Source organism: Buteo buteo, chromosome 18 (assembly GCF_964188355.1).
Source record: "Buteo buteo chromosome 18, bButBut1.hap1.1, whole genome shotgun sequence".
Classification (NCBI taxonomy): domain Eukaryota; kingdom Metazoa; phylum Chordata; class Aves; order Accipitriformes; family Accipitridae; genus Buteo; species Buteo buteo.
In genome coordinates, this window is record NC_134188.1 from 23,568,080 (window position 1) to 23,585,525 (window position 17,446).

A 17,446-nucleotide genomic window follows, 5' to 3' on the forward strand; every position below is an offset into this window, starting at 1 on the left:
AGGGCTCCAGATGCAAGAATATCAATTCTCAAAAAAAAAAAAAAAAAGGGAGGAGAATACCTGGTGGAATGGAAATAAACCTCTTTTTCTCAAGGACAAGAGATATGCTTAATAGTTTTTCTAACTCCCTTTTGTGCTCAGCAGCAGCAATTTGTGCTCTACTCATTATTTTCTCTGTGGACGAGGACCTAATCTTCAGCTTGGTGTTTCACCATCCGCACAAGTACTTTTAGGAGAGGCAGTGAACTTGTCTGATGTTAGTCATTTGACTGCAGTGATTGCTGCTGCTTCAAATCTGTTGACCCTGACATTCTGGTAACATCTGCACATGACTTTCTCTATTACAATTCCAGGCACTGGCACTTTTCTTCTCTTCACCAGTGTCTTGATCTGATGCAGTGTCTGTGCAGCACTGTGAAATTAGTCACCTTTCTATGTAACACAGCACTGTTTCAAAGCAAATCTTTTTCAATTTACACTTGAAAATTCCAGACTTTATTTAATAGGATCCGCTCAACAGGGGTCTATTCACATCAGGTATGAATGTGGTCTGAGAAGAACTAAAGACTGTAATATTAAGCCCTGAGTTAACCTAATCTTTTTTTTTTCTTTTTCAATTGTAAGATTAATAGTCTTGGACTGTATTTCATCGCTTTACTACACTCTTAGCAAAGCACATAGGACAGAAATCTCCCCATCCTAAAGTAAATGTCTAACCCAGAGTAGATGAATGGTGCTGCCTCCTCCACTGGTTGCACTTGAACCCCAAGGTGATTAGCTGAGACAGAGACATCTCTGCTATGGACACAGGACACTGGGGGCAATGAATCCCATCTAAATTGCCTGAAAATACCTGAAAATACTTGAGTAACAGTGTTCCAGCATAGAGTATGTATGCTGACAGTTTCTATGGGACAATTACCATTTTGTACTGCCAATAAATATCATTTGTCCTTATAGTCCAAGCAGCCTGAGCAGTCAAGCAGGTGGGCCAAGATTCATGATGGTTCTACATGTGATATATTTATTTCTTTCTTCTTCCCTGAAAACCTAAGGAATAAGGGTACTAGTTGTTCAACTATAGCATGTATGTTAGCATTACATCTTTATTTACATAATCACATGCTATTTTGTACCACAGAACAGGGTACAGAATGATTTCACAGGAGGAAGGAATCAGGACAACCTTCCATCTGGCATCTACTTAGCTTTCCAACTTATACGCATGATGTTTTGCATAGGATGTAAAGGAAATGTAATGATGGTAAGTTGCCTGTGAATCCTGTTCATGGTGCAGTCAGGGAGTGAGGGGAATGGTAAAGGATGAGAAGACAGTGCAAAGAAATTAGGTTATTTTTTAGCATCAGTTTTCTTCATAAAGCATGCTAGGAAATGGCAGAGAATGGGAGAAAAATGAGGTTATTAGCAAAGGCTAAGGAAGGAAGTTATGGGAGTGTAGAATAAACAGTAGCATGACTCAAAAACCGTGGATACTCATTGTAGAGCTTTGAAAGTGTTTAAGATCCAATAAGATGCCAATAAAACTATACAGCATGCTTGTGAATGCTCATCCAGTGTTTTAGTGTTGAGAGGACAGGGGAATTCATGTTTATTTTGTGTCTGGAAACTCCAATACTCGTCTCTGAAAAGGAGCATCAGCAATATGTGCTTCATTTAACCTTTCACTGCTTTCTTACGTGTAAAACAGAGGCATTGTCAGCCCCATGGTTGCCCTAGTAGCACGTCCTGGCTGGACTTAAATCAAGCTCCTCTAGCTCACTCTCTCCTCTTGAATGTTTGTCTATAACATGCAGATGGTGTAGAGCATCCTCTAGTAAGTGCTGATCCATACTTGCAAATCTGTATAGTAGAGATGTTCCTGATCTTATCCACTGTCATTTTTCTGGAGAAGATGCCCTGCAGAAAGCAGAAGTAGAAAAATGCATCCCATATGAATGTCATATTGGTAGACCAGCTACTAGGTTTAAATCTGAAGCGCAATATTTTATGTTCTTTCCAAAAACCTATTTTGGCCTTGCCAATTGTAAGTCTGGATAGCCTTGGAATGTGTGTACATGTCTAATTTTTCATAGAATCATCCTTAAGTATTGGTCAAAGTGATGTATTGTGGCTATGAGTGTTCTACCCAGCAATGTGCAAAGCTAGAAAGCACTTATTTTGCCTAGTTGTGAATGTTCCCCAGGGCTACATCCTCCCAGCTGAGAACTGAGAGTCCCTGTGCTAATCAGTAGGGTAATACCAATTCAGTGTCACCTCTAGATCATTCCTGTGTAAGAACAAAGGGAAAAGCTCTTCAAAGGGCTAAAGGTCCCTGAAACTTTTCCACTGCAGAGCTCTCCAAACGCTAACCAGATCAAATTGCCTCCTTTACCTAGCAGCTAACTTCCCTCTCCTTGTATATGTTCCAGGACAAGTATCTGGCAGGTACATGTGGGCCACTGCCCTTGAGTCCTGTAAGTCTACTTTTAACTCGCCACCCTGGGTCTCCTGTTTTTTTTTTCTCTCAGTCCCAGCCACAGACCTTACTGTCTTAGGCTCCACAGGCCAACAGCCCATCTGCCAGAGTCTATAGACAGATGTTCTCTTCCAGAGCCAGCTGTTGGTGGAAGAAGTGACCACTTCTGCCTGTGTCATTGTGTCTCCCCACCAAGGCTGCTTTTCTTTCTTCCCTTTTAAAATATCAACTGCATGGGTTTCTTCTGGTGAAGCAGTGGGAATGCTTCCTAACCCATTTAAGTGAAAAGCAGCCAACTTGGCTTAGAAAGTTTAAATAATTCATTTTCACATTCTAGGTCACTTTGCCAGAGATGGGTTTAGAAGTGTTTACAAAAACAACTCAGCTGACAGATATGAGGGATCAGGAATCCACGGAAGAGAGGCAGCAAAGAACATCATTTGGGAGTGATAACTTCTTCCAGTGTCACAGCTGAATCTAGAGGGAGGTAACGGGTCACAGACTAGAACTGCCTACTATTCAGAAAGAACGTGGGCAGCTGATGTACACAGCTAGTAGCAAAGCCATGCTTCGGTGCCTGGTTAAGCTACAGTTCAAAATGGAATGAAAAACTAGAAAGATGATCAAAATATGACAATCCTTACACATCTTTTGAAAAGGAAATGTATGTCTCACCCTTACATTATAGTACTCTGAATCCATCAATGAAATAGGAAGAGGAGAAGAATCAGATCACAGAGAGTTGGACTTGAGTGAGCCTTTGAACGAGTTCTTTACAAGGAATAACTAAGCTATCTGAGAGAAGTAAAATACCATCACAGGCCAGAGATGGGAGAAATCAGTACTTACTCCACCCACGTTGATCACGGCCAAGAGTTAACACTGAGTAGCCAAGAGTTCGGAGTAGAAGCCGCACTACTCAGCACAGCCGTGCCACGCTGCTGAATGGCAGGAGACATCCCAGTTCTCACAGCTTGGTGTCCTACTACGTACTTGCACTTTTGCTGTAATAACGTTATACAGACCTGGGAGTGATGATGGGGACAGTGTCACCTACTCTGTCATAAATGCTAGCAGCAAAGCTGTCCCTACATCTGTTCTGGTGAGAAAGATTAAATGAGAGAACAAATGCTCTTTTTACTTGCCGTGACTCTTCCAAAGGAAGAGCATCATAAACCAGACATCAATAAAGCATTTTCTACCCAAATTAAACTCTTGGTTACGTAATAAGAAAAACAACTTGTATTATTATCTGTAAAATTGCCATCTGGGGGCTACTCGTATTATGTTCCTTGTTTGGAGTGGTGTCCATGGATTTATGAATGTTCATTACTGAGCTGGAAAAGAGGTGAGAAGTAGGGAGGCAAAACCTGCAGACTAGTCAGTATTATTTAAGGAAGGGGAGACCTGGAGACAGAGCAAAGACTTTCTGAAGGGATATTCTAGAATAATGTGCTCAGCTTGGCCACTGTGTCAAATAAAGAATATAGCTGAAAGGAAAAGGTTGAGAGATGGGCAGTAAAAAATCATGTAAGAATGGAAAACCATAGGTATTAAAGGAAAAATGCTGAAACTTAATTTTAGAAACAGGACAACAAGGGGAGACTATGATGAAGTGCATGAAATTAATGCTTAAAAGAGGCACATTGGGATTCTTCCATTCATGTGCTTTTCACAAGAAGCCATTCACTGAAACAGAATAGTGGTGAGCGTGAAAGAAAGGAGGAAAATATTATTTCAAATACTACACGACCTCCACTGACTTACAAGGTATTAGGGTGAGAGATTAGCTGGGCTGAAGAAAGTATTTTCTGACTTTTTTTGTGAGTATTTTCTGACTGTTTTCACAAAAAATGCAAACATCCCCACTTAAAGGAATAGAGATCGAATTATGGTATGGAAGAGATATAAACCCTAAAATTCCATGGCATGAATGGAGCTGAACTGTAAGTGATACTGTCAGGGAGAAACCACTAACTGCAAGTATTCATGCACCTGGTTTTATAGGATCTGGCTGTTACCAAGGAGAGGATACTTAAGTAAACAGATCAGAATTCAGGTCCAGTATGATAATTCCTATGCAAGCACCAGCACTTTGGTGGGCATCCTGGTTAAAGATGATGTCAGAAAAATTTAGACATCTATATTGAATCACCTTGTTTGGCTTTGATTGTCAACAGGATGAGATAGTGGGATCTGCTTAATCTTGATGCAGTGTTTGTAATTTTTTTGTAAAAGACCTTCAGATCCTCCCTCTCACTACAGTGACACTTGAAGTGTCTTGTGCTGTAGCTATTACATGGGAAAAATGCATGTAATAAAACCTTTGTCTTCAGACATCTCCGAAATGGTACACTCTCGATACGAAAAAAGGCTCCCACTGAAGGCAGAATTTGCTAGGAGTTCTCGATTTCCTTCTAGCCTTTTTGTCTTTGCAAGCTCAGCACAATGTTAAACTCTTTGATAGACCTACGACATGTAATTACAGCTGAGAAGGTGCGGAAATGCTGTATATATAATAACAGCGTGTGCATATGCATTTAAAGTCAGCCATATCTTTAATTGCTGTGAAATTGTAAAGCAAAGTACATTATGGTTTTAGTACTGGACACACTTCTTCAACCTAGAAACAAGGTAGATAACTCTGTTTTGATTGTTTGTGTCAGCTGGCTATACTCCAACATCTATTTAAAAAATAAAGCCATGCCAATGTAAACCATAATAATTCCTGGGATTATATTAGAAAGCAGAGATACGTGAATTATATTCTTTACTCAAAAGCTTTTGAGAATTCCCCTTCTGGAGGGTGTGTCACCAGCTTTTGGTAAGGAATTTATTACTTCACAAATTGCTATGAATCAAAACTATAGTGCATATGAAATGAACATGCACAAGGGGAAGACAGACGATCGTGACCAGCAGCCTGACGGCCGGTGCCTGTTCAGCTGCCGTGGGAATCTGTGTACGAGCATGAGTATCGTTAAGATATTACACCTTCTTTAACTGTGAAGTGCCATTCCCTGGGTAAAAGAAAACAAAGGCTAGATGATCACCATTATTACAAATCCTAAGACAAAACAAAGCAGTCATTCTTTTCTTTTCCAGTATTTAAATATCTCGTTGTTGAGCCAAGAGTAAAATAATGCTGTTCTGCAGAAGCCTATACATTATCCTGATGTGCAGCTGCTGAAGATTTAGTCAAGGTTGCTAACTGGGACCTTCTCCCTAAACCTCTGGCCTCCAGTTCAGGTCTTTAACAAAGTGGCTTCATTCCAGTGGGTATCTTCAGGGACCTCGAAAATATGCTGACCTCCAGTTTTCTTTGTGGCGTGTAGTCCAAGATGTAGGCAGGGCTCCTCCAAAAACAATTTGAAAATGCAGTCCTAATATTACCTCTTCCATGTGTCTGTATTGTACTGAAACTTGACTTTATAAATAGAATGGTCAGCTTTGAGGTGGTTTTAGCTCTACGGATGAATTGTGAGAATGGTGTTGAACTGTGGCGTTTCGCTATGAGGTCAGAGAAACTTAGGGTTGTGACTCACGATCACAGGCAGATTAAAAAAGGCTGTGGGGGCTGACACCTATAATATGAACACAGATTTCAATGTCCTCCATTGTGTTGACACTGGAAATTGTCCAGTCCCTTGATGAGCTGGTTCTGGGCACCAAAGTGGTAGGAAACTACTTCAGGGGGAAAAAACGTGAAAGCTTTCTGCTGATTTATTGCCTTGGAGTGGGTCATCGAGGGTCATATGAGCATGAGAGTTGGCACTAGGAACAAGAGGGGATCGTATAGCCAGGGACTGATTGGGGCTGTGGCAATTAGACTGGCTTAAATTGTCACAGAATTGTGACCAGAGTTGGACAACCACCGTGGGTCAGAGCCCCATGGCTGTGGATGGAGATCCTTTCCTGTGCCAGCTGTGCTAGCTGCTGGTCCCCAGCCTCGTCCTCCCACCAAACGGTGCTATTGCCCGAGATCTGCCAGTAGAGCTGCCCCGTTCAGTCACAGGCAGCCAGGACACTTACTGCTACAGGAATTAAGCAAACCCAACTACTGGGGACTGAGAGGCAGGTCTGCCAGCAGACAGGGGACAGGAACCTCCAGGGGAGGAAGACGGCAAGAGGTGTGATGGGCTGGGTACACAGGGTACCTGCAGCAAGTACTCCTGTGGTCATAGCTGTTTACAATACGCATGCTGGTTTCTACCCTTAAAGAGCCTGTGTGGTTTATCTTTAAAAAAATAAATCCCCAGAGACAGATTACTAGGTGGCTTGATAACAAAATTTATTCTTACAGGGAAGAAATACCATGTCTCTCTATTTTAGTGGAGAGAGACATAGCGAGAAGAGATGGTAAGAGCTGGAGCCAGGCAAATTTCACTTGAGAAGTAAGGCACAATTGTTCAACTGTGAGAGTGATTAACCAGTGGAACAGACTACCACGGGAAGCAGTAGATTTTCCATTTCTTCAAGTATTCAGCTCAGGACTGGATGTCTTTGTGGAAAATACTTTTAATAAACATGAGATTTTGGGCTCAACTAACTCAGTAAAATTCTGTTGTGCTTATGAAACAGGAGGTCAAGCTGGATGATATAATACCCCTTCTATTCTTAAAAGTCTGAGAAGTGCAAACGGAACAGCTATTGAGCTCCACTATGGAACAGGTTAGGGTATACGTTCATACGCTTTCCTTGTCAGTGGCAATGTTTTGGCTGGAATATTGCAGCTCCTGACGACCTAGTGTCCAGGACAGCATCCTACTTCTGCTGAACCCTCCTCTGAGGTCAGCCTGTCTCTGTCTGAAGCCCCTTAGCTATGATTACCTCCAATTCAACATTCTTTGCATCTAATTCAGGTTGTGTTATATAAAAGCAGAACTACAAATTATGGGAGAAAGAAGTATGCTTTAGTACCAAGTGAAAGGTAAGTAGAAAGAAGCAAATTTAGTTAGATACAACAGATGCTATATGTGAATGAAGGCTGAATAACAAGCTTTTCATGCAGTCTCAGAGCTGCAATTTTCTCAGCAAGTCATTTCAAAAGCTCTCTGAGTCCTTAAAAATCTGTTTTTCTCCTGAAAATAATAAAGCAGCTCTTAAAAGAGCACTTTCCCTCAATAGGGTCCAAAGTCCATTAGCAAAGAAATCAGCATTATTATTTCCTTTAGTTTTACACATGGAAGTGAAAAAAGCAAGTTGTCCATAGCTAGTCAGAAACTAGTGACAGTGATCTTGCTGTCTATATCTCAGATAGGCATCTGACAAGATTACAAGTATACAAATATCTTTATTTTATTACAAGAAACCCAATTTATTTTCTTAAAAGGGTTTTCTGTGGTTGTCTTTTGATAATAATCCTGAAGGAAGCAGGCTAAGGGATTATCTTGCTCATAGCTGGATCTGGCCCTGATGACTTCCACCAAATATAGTTGAACAACAGACAATATATAGTTAAAAGTTGTAAACATTTCTGGTACCCTCTGGAGTGACATTTCCATCTATTTAACATCTCCTTTAGATGTAGTTAAGATGTTAAGAGTTGATCCATAGCCAGCAGCGTGGGTAATGTGCAGCCCAACGGCAAATGAGTGGTACCAGGTGGGAGAAGAGTAGATGCAAAGTGCCTGATGCTCAGCCTGAAATTCGGCATGCAGCTGTGCAGCTGCTTCGCATGCACAAAGCTAGATGCCTGCCTGCCATCTGACTATTTACATGAAACCATGATTAGGAACGGTTAGCATGTATGCACTCGACTGTCTATGCACTTGGCTACACAATTTAAAAGCAGGCCTTCAGTTTGAGGCTGAACTAAAAAAATAAGAAGGCTATTCCTATCGTTGTTTTACAACACTGTTTTCATCTGTGAGAGTCACAGCAAACAGTCAAGTATAGGCCGTAGTACGCAGAAAGGATCTGAAGGCTCCACAGTTTTCGCAGTCAATTTTTTTCTACCAGCCAAGTTTATAAACCACTTTCCAGCAATAAGCCAACATACTCACTACAGAAACAATAACTTTTAGTTTCTCAAGGATTAGCAGAAATATGTAGCTACCTTGAGCTCAAATCTTACCATGGCACTAAAGGTAAAGGAAACAGGCCAATGAGACTTTCCCCTGATTTCTGCTGCTATGTAATCTGTTGACTACTGTATTGTCTACTAATCCCTGTTAATTCTGTGCTTCCTTCTTGTCTACCCTGCACCTGGAACATGCCTGTATAGAAGCAAACTCAAGAGGTCATTGACCTCATTGGCCTTATATAGGATCAGTTATGCCTAAAATATTCCTGACTGACATTTCTCTAACCTTAAAGTATCCATATACCATCCTGCACAGTAATCTATTCCTATTCATTATCTATTCCTATAGTTTCCGATACGTAAATGGAATCCTCTTTACTGTAATTAAAGCCCATTGCTTTTTGTCCTATAGAAAATAAATTATTTCTTCTTTTCAATGGCCATTCATTTCTTTCATGTCTATCATCATATCTCTTCTCAGATCTCTGTTGTTTAGGGTAAGAAGTTCCAGTTTGTTCCATTTTTCCATTGCAGGTCATGGTTTCAACCCTCTCATCATTCCTGCTGGTTCTTCTCTGGACAGTCTCCAGCTGACTCATATTGTTCTTGAAGTGTAGTGCCTGGAACTGGATAAACAGATGAGACCTTAGCTGCAGTAGCCGACATTATTCAACTCTATCTGTTATAATCCCCTCAGCCTCCTTCCTGAAACCTGGTCCTTACTGGTGTGTTTGCTGTCCCATGCTCGTGCAGTTGAACGTTTCTGCCTAAGTGTAGTATCTCGAATTTATCCCCATTAAAAAGCTATTTTCAGACCCTTTTAGAAATATGCGAAGAGCTTTTGGAATTCGAATCCTATACCCCAGTGTATTTTCAGTCCCCTCCCACCTCTGTCATTTCCATGTGGAATGTGCCCATTTTCCATTCCAACAGCTAAATTATTAGTGACTAGATTGAAAAAGACTTAACGAGGGAGAGTCCCACTTGGTAATGCTGCTATACCGATAAAGGATGGCAGCAAGGAACAGTACAACGCAATTGCAACAGCACTGTGCTAGTCTGGTAGTACCCAACACAGATACAGACCAAGTTTGTCATTTCCAAACCTTTTAAGGTCTTCAAGTGGAAAAGTGGCACAAAGCCATGTTGGGCTATGGTTTAACCTGTTATTTTTAAAAGCAGCATCAGCTTATGTATTCTGTTCCCTACCTTCCCTTTGGCACTTGCTCGTACCCCTGCACAGCCTCTTCTGTCAGGCCAACACAACTACTTCTGTAGCCAAGTGGTAAGCCAGGTTGGAGGAAAACTAAAACAGCACAAAGAGAAGAAGTATAGCTTGCGGCTAGATGCATGCCCTGAACCAGGTCACTGTGGAGCTTGTGCCTACACAAGGAAGAGGACAGGAAAGCATAGCTGGAAGTGTATGCTCACAACGCGCTTAAAATAACTCAGCCCTTGCTGTTGCTCAGAGAAATGGTCCCGTGCACCTCTCTGCTCTTGTCTTCTCTCTGGCACTGGGTGTAGTACTTAGAACTACTCTATTCTTTTTGGCTTGGTTAATTTTCAGTCTGGTCAGATCCCTGATCTGCTGACTACATACCTAAACAGTCGGTACTGTTGGCTCAAGACAGGTGTTGGACATAGGACAACAGCTTCATGCCTGGCTTTCATCTAGCTAAAATGACATGTTAGCCCAGAAAAGATTCTCCTTTATTATGCCTTCCACTACCTCAGTGTGTTGCTGCGTGACTGATAGAAAGGACACAGCAGGTACCAGCAGTGTGTCCTGGGGCTGCTGCACCAGTGCCTTGGGTGCCTTAGCCTTCTGTATTGCTAAGGGCCTTCCATCTACAACTCCGTACCTGCTTTCCAGCCCCAGCTCCGTGTCCTCTCACCCAGCTGCCTTGGCAATGTTTCCCAGAGCCTCGGGGGCAGTACCTTTCCCTTGTTTTTCTCATGCTGTTGTTCTCATGCTGTTATTCTTACAACCTTGCACCTGCAAATCCCTGATAGAGTTCTTGGCAGGTTCTCATGGGAAGCGATTGCCACCAGTGTGACAAACACCCCTTCTTCCCCCCTTTTCTTACCCTTTGGTTGTAGCTTTTAGTTTACATTACAGGGGGCATAAAGCTTAACAACCATCCAGCGTGCAGTACCTGCAATGTAAGCAGTTACAACCAATAGCATTTGGGTGGGTCCCAGTAAACATCATACCATTACTATGGCAAAAGCGCTACGGGGGAGCCCTGGAGAAGACTCCAGGAGAGGATGGTTTCTGAGACAGCCCCCCCCTCCTTTTTTCTCAGCTGCTCACTTAGAAGAGTTCTCCTTTTCCCTTCTCATTCTCAATTTCTCTCTCTTTAGTTTATTTTGCTATTAGATTCAATGTATGCCCTCAGCTATGAACCCCACTAATAAATCTTTGTGCATGTGAACTTCTCCCCGCATGGTACATGCAACAGGGGAAAGGCATCGAAGGCAGGAATCCCCCTGACAGCCCCCTTGCTTTAGCAACAACAGTCTTAGACTAGCTTTGCAGCATCAGTGCAGTTCCATGCAGTTTAAATTAATGGGTTTAACTGATGGGTTTGCCATCACGTGTAATGGAGGGGAGGGAACACATGGCTGGGCAGGAGGGAGAGTCACAGTGGAATGGCAGCTGCATTGGATTGGAATAGGGTGAAACCATACTCTAAGTGGGAAGAAAAGCCAGTAATACCCAAGACTTTCCTCTTTGTAGAGAGTTAACAAGTTTACAGGAACTGCTGTCACCAGAGGAATGGTTCAGGAACAGAAAGCTGCCAGTCACCACAGAGACAAGTAGATCCTGGGGAGTGGGGTTCTTGGGAGAAGAAAGAACAACAGCAAAGTCATGAGGTGGTAGGACACAGGAGCTGCTCCAGCAGCTGCTGGTGTGGACTGTTGCCCCCTTAGCGCTGCTGGCAAATCTGTGCCTGCACCCTGTTACAAGGCTTCACAGTTATTTTGGAGTTTTTCCAGTACAACTACTGAAAAATTAAACTGAAATATGAGCTGAGAGAATAACCCATTTATTTAAATATAGCTTAACCTTAGGTGTCAGACCCTTTTTCCCAGAAAACAATTCCTGCACCATGCAGCTAAAGAAAGCCTGAATTAGAAAGAATAAGTAGGTCTCTAAGGCATTTCTAAATCATCAGATTTTGTTGCAGCTAATCATTGCACTGATATTTTAGCACTGTGAGTAGCTTCTGAAGATAGTGCCAACACAGTCATCCTGGCTCTGTGTGTTTCAGTGGAAAATATTTTGGGCTAAGCATTGTGTGTGGCTATTTCAATAGAAAAATATTTAAGGGAAAGTGTATTGTCATGGTAAATTACATAGAAAAACTAGGGTGGGGCATGGGAAAAAAGGCAAAAGTTACATACAAACAGAAAAAACAAAAGCCACATTTTGCAAAATTCTATTCAATTATCCATATATTTTTTGCATTAGCTGCTCCTTTGATGAGTGATGCTCACACAGAACAGACAATGCAGTGCAAGGCCTGAGTCTGTACGGACTTCCCCACAGACTGGCTGTGTAACAGGGTTGTTTATTTAAGAGGATTCCCTGGTGTTAAGGAGGGAGCCAGGCCAAGGGTAGCCTGCCCAAGAGGTGCCAAGAGGGCATGCGGCTTCCTTGGGTGGTCCTGACCTGTTGCATCTGTCCCAGGTTGAATGCAAATCATGGTGGGGATCATCCTTGTAGTGTTTTTTGGGAATTTGTGGAGAAAATTCTAGGGAGGTAGCTGCACATACTTCTGTTCACTATACAGACAGGGCAAGTGAAATACAGTTTATCTGAACATTAGTTTCTGGTCTTTCAGATTCTTTGATGCTATGGAGATAGATTTAGTACTTAACCATTCATACTTCTAGGAACAAGTGCTGGGATGACCAAAAGGATGGACATCAACCCTGAGCATTTAGGACATTTTTAATTGCTGCTGATACAGGCATATCTGTCACATCAGCAGCTGAGTTCCTGTTGATGATGGAGGTTGCATTGTTTTTGGACTTTGTCACAGAGCCAGTGTGGGGCTGCAGATCCCCATATTTCTTCCATAAACTGGGGTCTAAAGTCCCTTTGGAAATATGCTTCATAAACTGTAAGGGTGCCTTGCTGGTTCAGTGAGAGCTCCTTCACACACAGAACAAGCTATTCTGGAAGAAAGGTCACTTTAAACTAGACTAAAGGCTCTGTTCACATGAGCTGTGGGTCCATGAGGATTTCTTTGGTGACGATTCTGGCTTAAGTAATTCTGGCTTTTTTCCTCCGACCTCCCTCTCTTCCCACCAATTGTCCATGTGCCACTCCCTGCACTGCGCCAGCAGAACTGTTTGTGTAGCTACATCGTGAACAAACAAGGGAACTGATCTAATACAGCTAGGCAAAATGGAGAAATATTTGTTTTCTTCTACCAGATCGTTTGACCTGTGTGATTCATCACACAGCTATATAAATCACTCCCTGGCAGAGAACAGGAGGGCAGGTGGAAGCAGAAGAAATTAGATGGATGGGGTGGGATGGGACTGCCTGAGCAGCGCTGTTGCTGACCATGAAAACACAGACTGAGTTTAGGCTTTACTGATGCTAACTGCAAGTTGTTGCCCCTCTCTCATCACAGCAGCAGAGCTGTTGGAGAGGCACAGACTGTCCTACACCCTGGGTCGAACTCTTTCACCCTTGAAGACAAACCACAAACTAAACTGGCACACAGGGAGATTTCAGGGGATTGCTGAGCTGTAACTCACCACTACCATCAGGATGAGATCTTGTTTCTCAGCCATCTTTCACTCCTGGCTGCAACTTCCAGCCTTCCCTTGCACCGGTTCTGGTGGTCGTCAGAGAGTTTGCAGAAGTCTGGTCTTGTTCATTAGCTAAACAGAAAAGATCAAGTTACTTTGTGCTTGATCAGTTTTCTTCTGGGTTAGTAAAGATGAACTGGCATATTAACAGCCTTTTGAAAAGCAGAATCCATGGAAGAGAAGTGGTGGAAAACCGGAACTGGGAACATGGAGAAGGTTTGGATATCCTTCCTTCATTAGTGTTGTTAGATCAACTCAGCTGTCTCATCTTCTGATTCAGATACACCTTCCATTTTTATGCAGGTTGTTAGCTCTAGCTGATGGATAAAATATGTTTTTTTTATCCATATCATCCTGAACTTCTGCAGCAAGATTTAAATGTGTGAGCTGTTCCTTGCTTTCAGAGCATGAGTCAGCTAAAGGTTTGACCCATTAATCTTTCAAAAGTGAGAGGGGAAAAAAGACTGCAGCCTTTTCTGGCTGTTGCATTCCCATTATGCAGAAGGGATGCTACGGGTTTCTGTGTTAATGCTTTTTCATTGGTTTCTAAATTTGCTGTTTTCATAAGACAAAAACTATGGCATTAGCTGTCAGACTTACAAACTCAACTGGTGTTCTGAAAATCTGGCTGTGTTTTCAGATTCTTAATAGAAATACTAGTAAAACAGCCTCTGTTATTGGAGATTAACTGACAGGGCTCTTGACAATACATGAAGCAGAACAGAATCCACCTCAGTTGCCATGGCTATGTCTTCCCATTGAGCTAACAGAATTTAAAAAATTACTTTTTCCAGTTAACTCAGCAATTCTGACCTGTACACACATAGAAAACAGTTAATATCAATAAGAAGGAACACTTTTTATATAGCAGATGCCAGCCTCAGGTAACTTAGGTGCAGGGCTCTCTCTGTACACAGGTAAAATAACCGTGACCTAAGGCAGCATGATATCAGGGGCAGCCCAAAGGCCAGGGCCCCACTGTAAATGCCAGAGCTCTAAAAACTCAGACTCATAGCTGCTCCACTGAGTAATGGGAGAGGTTTGAGGGCAACAGATACTGCCTGGGGAGAATACCCCTCCAGCCTTTTCCATGCTCCCTGTGGCAGTGGGAACAACAAGCTTAGTTTTCCAGGGCTCTGCTCCTTGATCTGTCTGCCCACTAGCTCTCTATTTCAAGTATCCTCCTTTCCCAGCACAGCACAGCCCCTTCACATTTAGGATGGCAAAATTCAGTGTTACCTAGACAGTTGAGAAACCCTGGGCTAATTCTTTAAACCACCTCTATTTCTTACATTCTTTCTTAAGTATCCTCTACTGCCTACTCTTGGAGAAAAAAAAAAAAGTACTGGGCTGCCTGGACCAGCTGATTGCCAAAATCAGCACCAGAAGAATGCAGGAGGGTGGAGGTCCTTCTGTTTTATATAGACTACCTGAAGCATATCAAGGAAGAAAGATGCCAGGGGAGATGTCCTGCTGGACCTGCTGCAAACAAGAAAGAACTGGTTGAAGATGTGAAGGTGCAGTCTTGGCTGCAGCAAACACAAGACTGTAGAGTTGAAAATCTTGAGAGAAATGACCAAGGCAAGTAGTAGAATCACAACCCTGGACTTCAGGAAAGCAGATTTCGGCTTACTCAGGAATCATCTTGGCAGGATCCAATGGGAGACTGCCCTAGAGGGCATGGGGCCCAGGAGCAGCTGGTTGATCTTCACGGAGAACCTCCTCTAAGAAAAAGAGCAGTCCATTCTGATGCACAGAAAATCAGGCAACTATGGCAGGAGGCCAGTATGGATGTACAAGGGACTCCCAGCTGAGCTCCAACACAAAAAGGAAGCGTACAAAAAGTGGAAGCACAGATGGGCTGCCCAGGAGGAATAGAGAGACATTGCTTGAGCATGGAGGGCTGGTGTAAGGAAAGCCAAAGCTCAGCTGGAGTTGAAACCAGACAGGGAGGTGAAGGTTAACAGGAAAGGCTTCGGTAGGCACACTGGCAGCAAAAGGAAGGATGAGGAAAATATGGGTCCGCTGCTCCATGGAGCAGGGGACACAGTGACAAAGGACGTGGAAAAGGCTGAGGTACTCATTGCTTTTTTTGCCATGGTTTTCACCGATATGGTCTGCCCTTAGGCTTCCCAGTTCCCCAAGCCTAGTAGCAGTCTGTGGGAGTGAAGCAGTACCCGGCACAGCAGCTAGGGAGCACTGAAGCCAACTGGACACACACAAGTCCACAAAACCAAATGGGATGCAACAAAGGCTGCTGGAGGAGCTCGCCAATGTCACTGCGAGGCCGCTCTCTATCACCTTTGAAAGGTTACGGAGATCTGGGGAGGTTCCTGATGACTGGAGATGGGTAAAGGTCACACCTGTCTTCAAGGAGGGCAAGAAGAAAGATCCAGGGAATGACAGGCCAGTCTGCCTAACCTTAGTCCCTAGGAAGGTGACAGAGCAAATCCTCCTGGAAGCCACATCCAAGCACATGAAGAAGAAGGTAATTGCGAACAGACAGCCTGTATTTACCAGGTCAGATTGATTGCTTTCTACAATGACATCACTGGCTGTGTGGACAAAATGGGAGCTGTGGATGCTGTAAATGTTTTACAAAGCTTTTGATGTGTTTTCCCATAGTACCTTTACAGTCAAATTGGTGAAATACAGCTGGATAAGTGGACTACAAGGCAGGTGGAAAGTTGGCTTAGCCATTGGCTCAAAGAGCCAGTGGTACAAAGTCCAAATGCCTGCAGGTTACTACTGGCATCCCTCAGGGATTGCTACTGGGCCCAGTACTGTTTCATGTCCTTTACTGATAACCTGGATGATGTGATGGGGCGCAATCACAGCAAATTTGCAGACAATACTAAACTGGGGGTTAATGATTGATAAGCTGGAGATCGGGGCTTCTATGCAGAGTGTCCTAGACAGGTTGGAGGAATGGATTCACAGGAACATCATGCAGTTCAACAAAAGCAAATGCAAAGTCCTGCGCTGGGGGAGAAATAGCTTTATGCAACAGTAAAGGTTAGGAATCAACAAAGGAGCCTAGTAGAAAAAGACTCGGAGGTCCTGGTGTACCGTGAGTGGAACACAAGTCAGGAGAGTGCCCTTGTGGCAAAGAAGGTTGACCACACACAAGGCTGCTCCTAGCAAGAGCGTAGCCAGTAAGTTAAGGGAAGTGGATATTCACCTCTGTTTGGCACTTGTGAGACCATACCTTACAAGTGACCAGTTTTGAGCTCCCCAGTACAAGAAATAGATTGATATGCTGGATTAAGCCCAGCGGAGAGCCACCAGGCTGGTCAGGGGACTGGAGCTCATGATGTATGAAGAAAACCTGAACGAACTGGGTCTGTTCAGCCTTAAGAGAAAGCTAAGAAGGGAGCTGATTGCTGTCTACAGCTGCCTAATGAGAGGATGTAGAGAAAACAGGTGCATGGGGAAAGGATGAGAGCGGAGGATGAGGGGCGAGGGACACAAATTGAAGCATGGGAATTTCTGACTCATTACAAAGGAAAAAAAAGGTTACCGTGAGGGCAGTCAAACACTGAAAACAGGGGACCACAGTGGCTGCAAAATCTCTTGTATTGAGGTATTCAAAACTGGACTCAACGAGGCCTTGAGGAACCAGCTTTAATTGGCCCTACTTTGAGCAGGGGTTAGAGATGATGACTTCGCAAGTCCCTTCCAATCTACATGATCTCATGATTCTGTGAAGAAGTGTGCCTTGAAGAGAATGAATGAAAGGAGTGAGAGTGATTTACTTTCAACCCACATATATAAAAAGTATTTCAATGTCCCTGAATGATCCAGAAATATTCTGGGATGTAAAAAAAAAAAAACCCGAAATGAGCTCGTCTCTTAAGACCCCATGTCTTCAAGGCATTCCAGAAATTCTTTTTTTTTCCTGACATTTACTATTGCCATCTTATAAGAACTCACATTTGGCAAAACTCTCCCATATATATCTAATCTAGCCCTCCCAAGTACCCACCATGTGCTTTTAAAATACCACTAAATCATTGTTACTTGAAACTGACTGCAGATTTTTAAAAAATATTTTATTGTTCTCCCATTTTCCTCTACACACTAAGTCAAGGGCCCTACTACTTCCTAGTTAATGT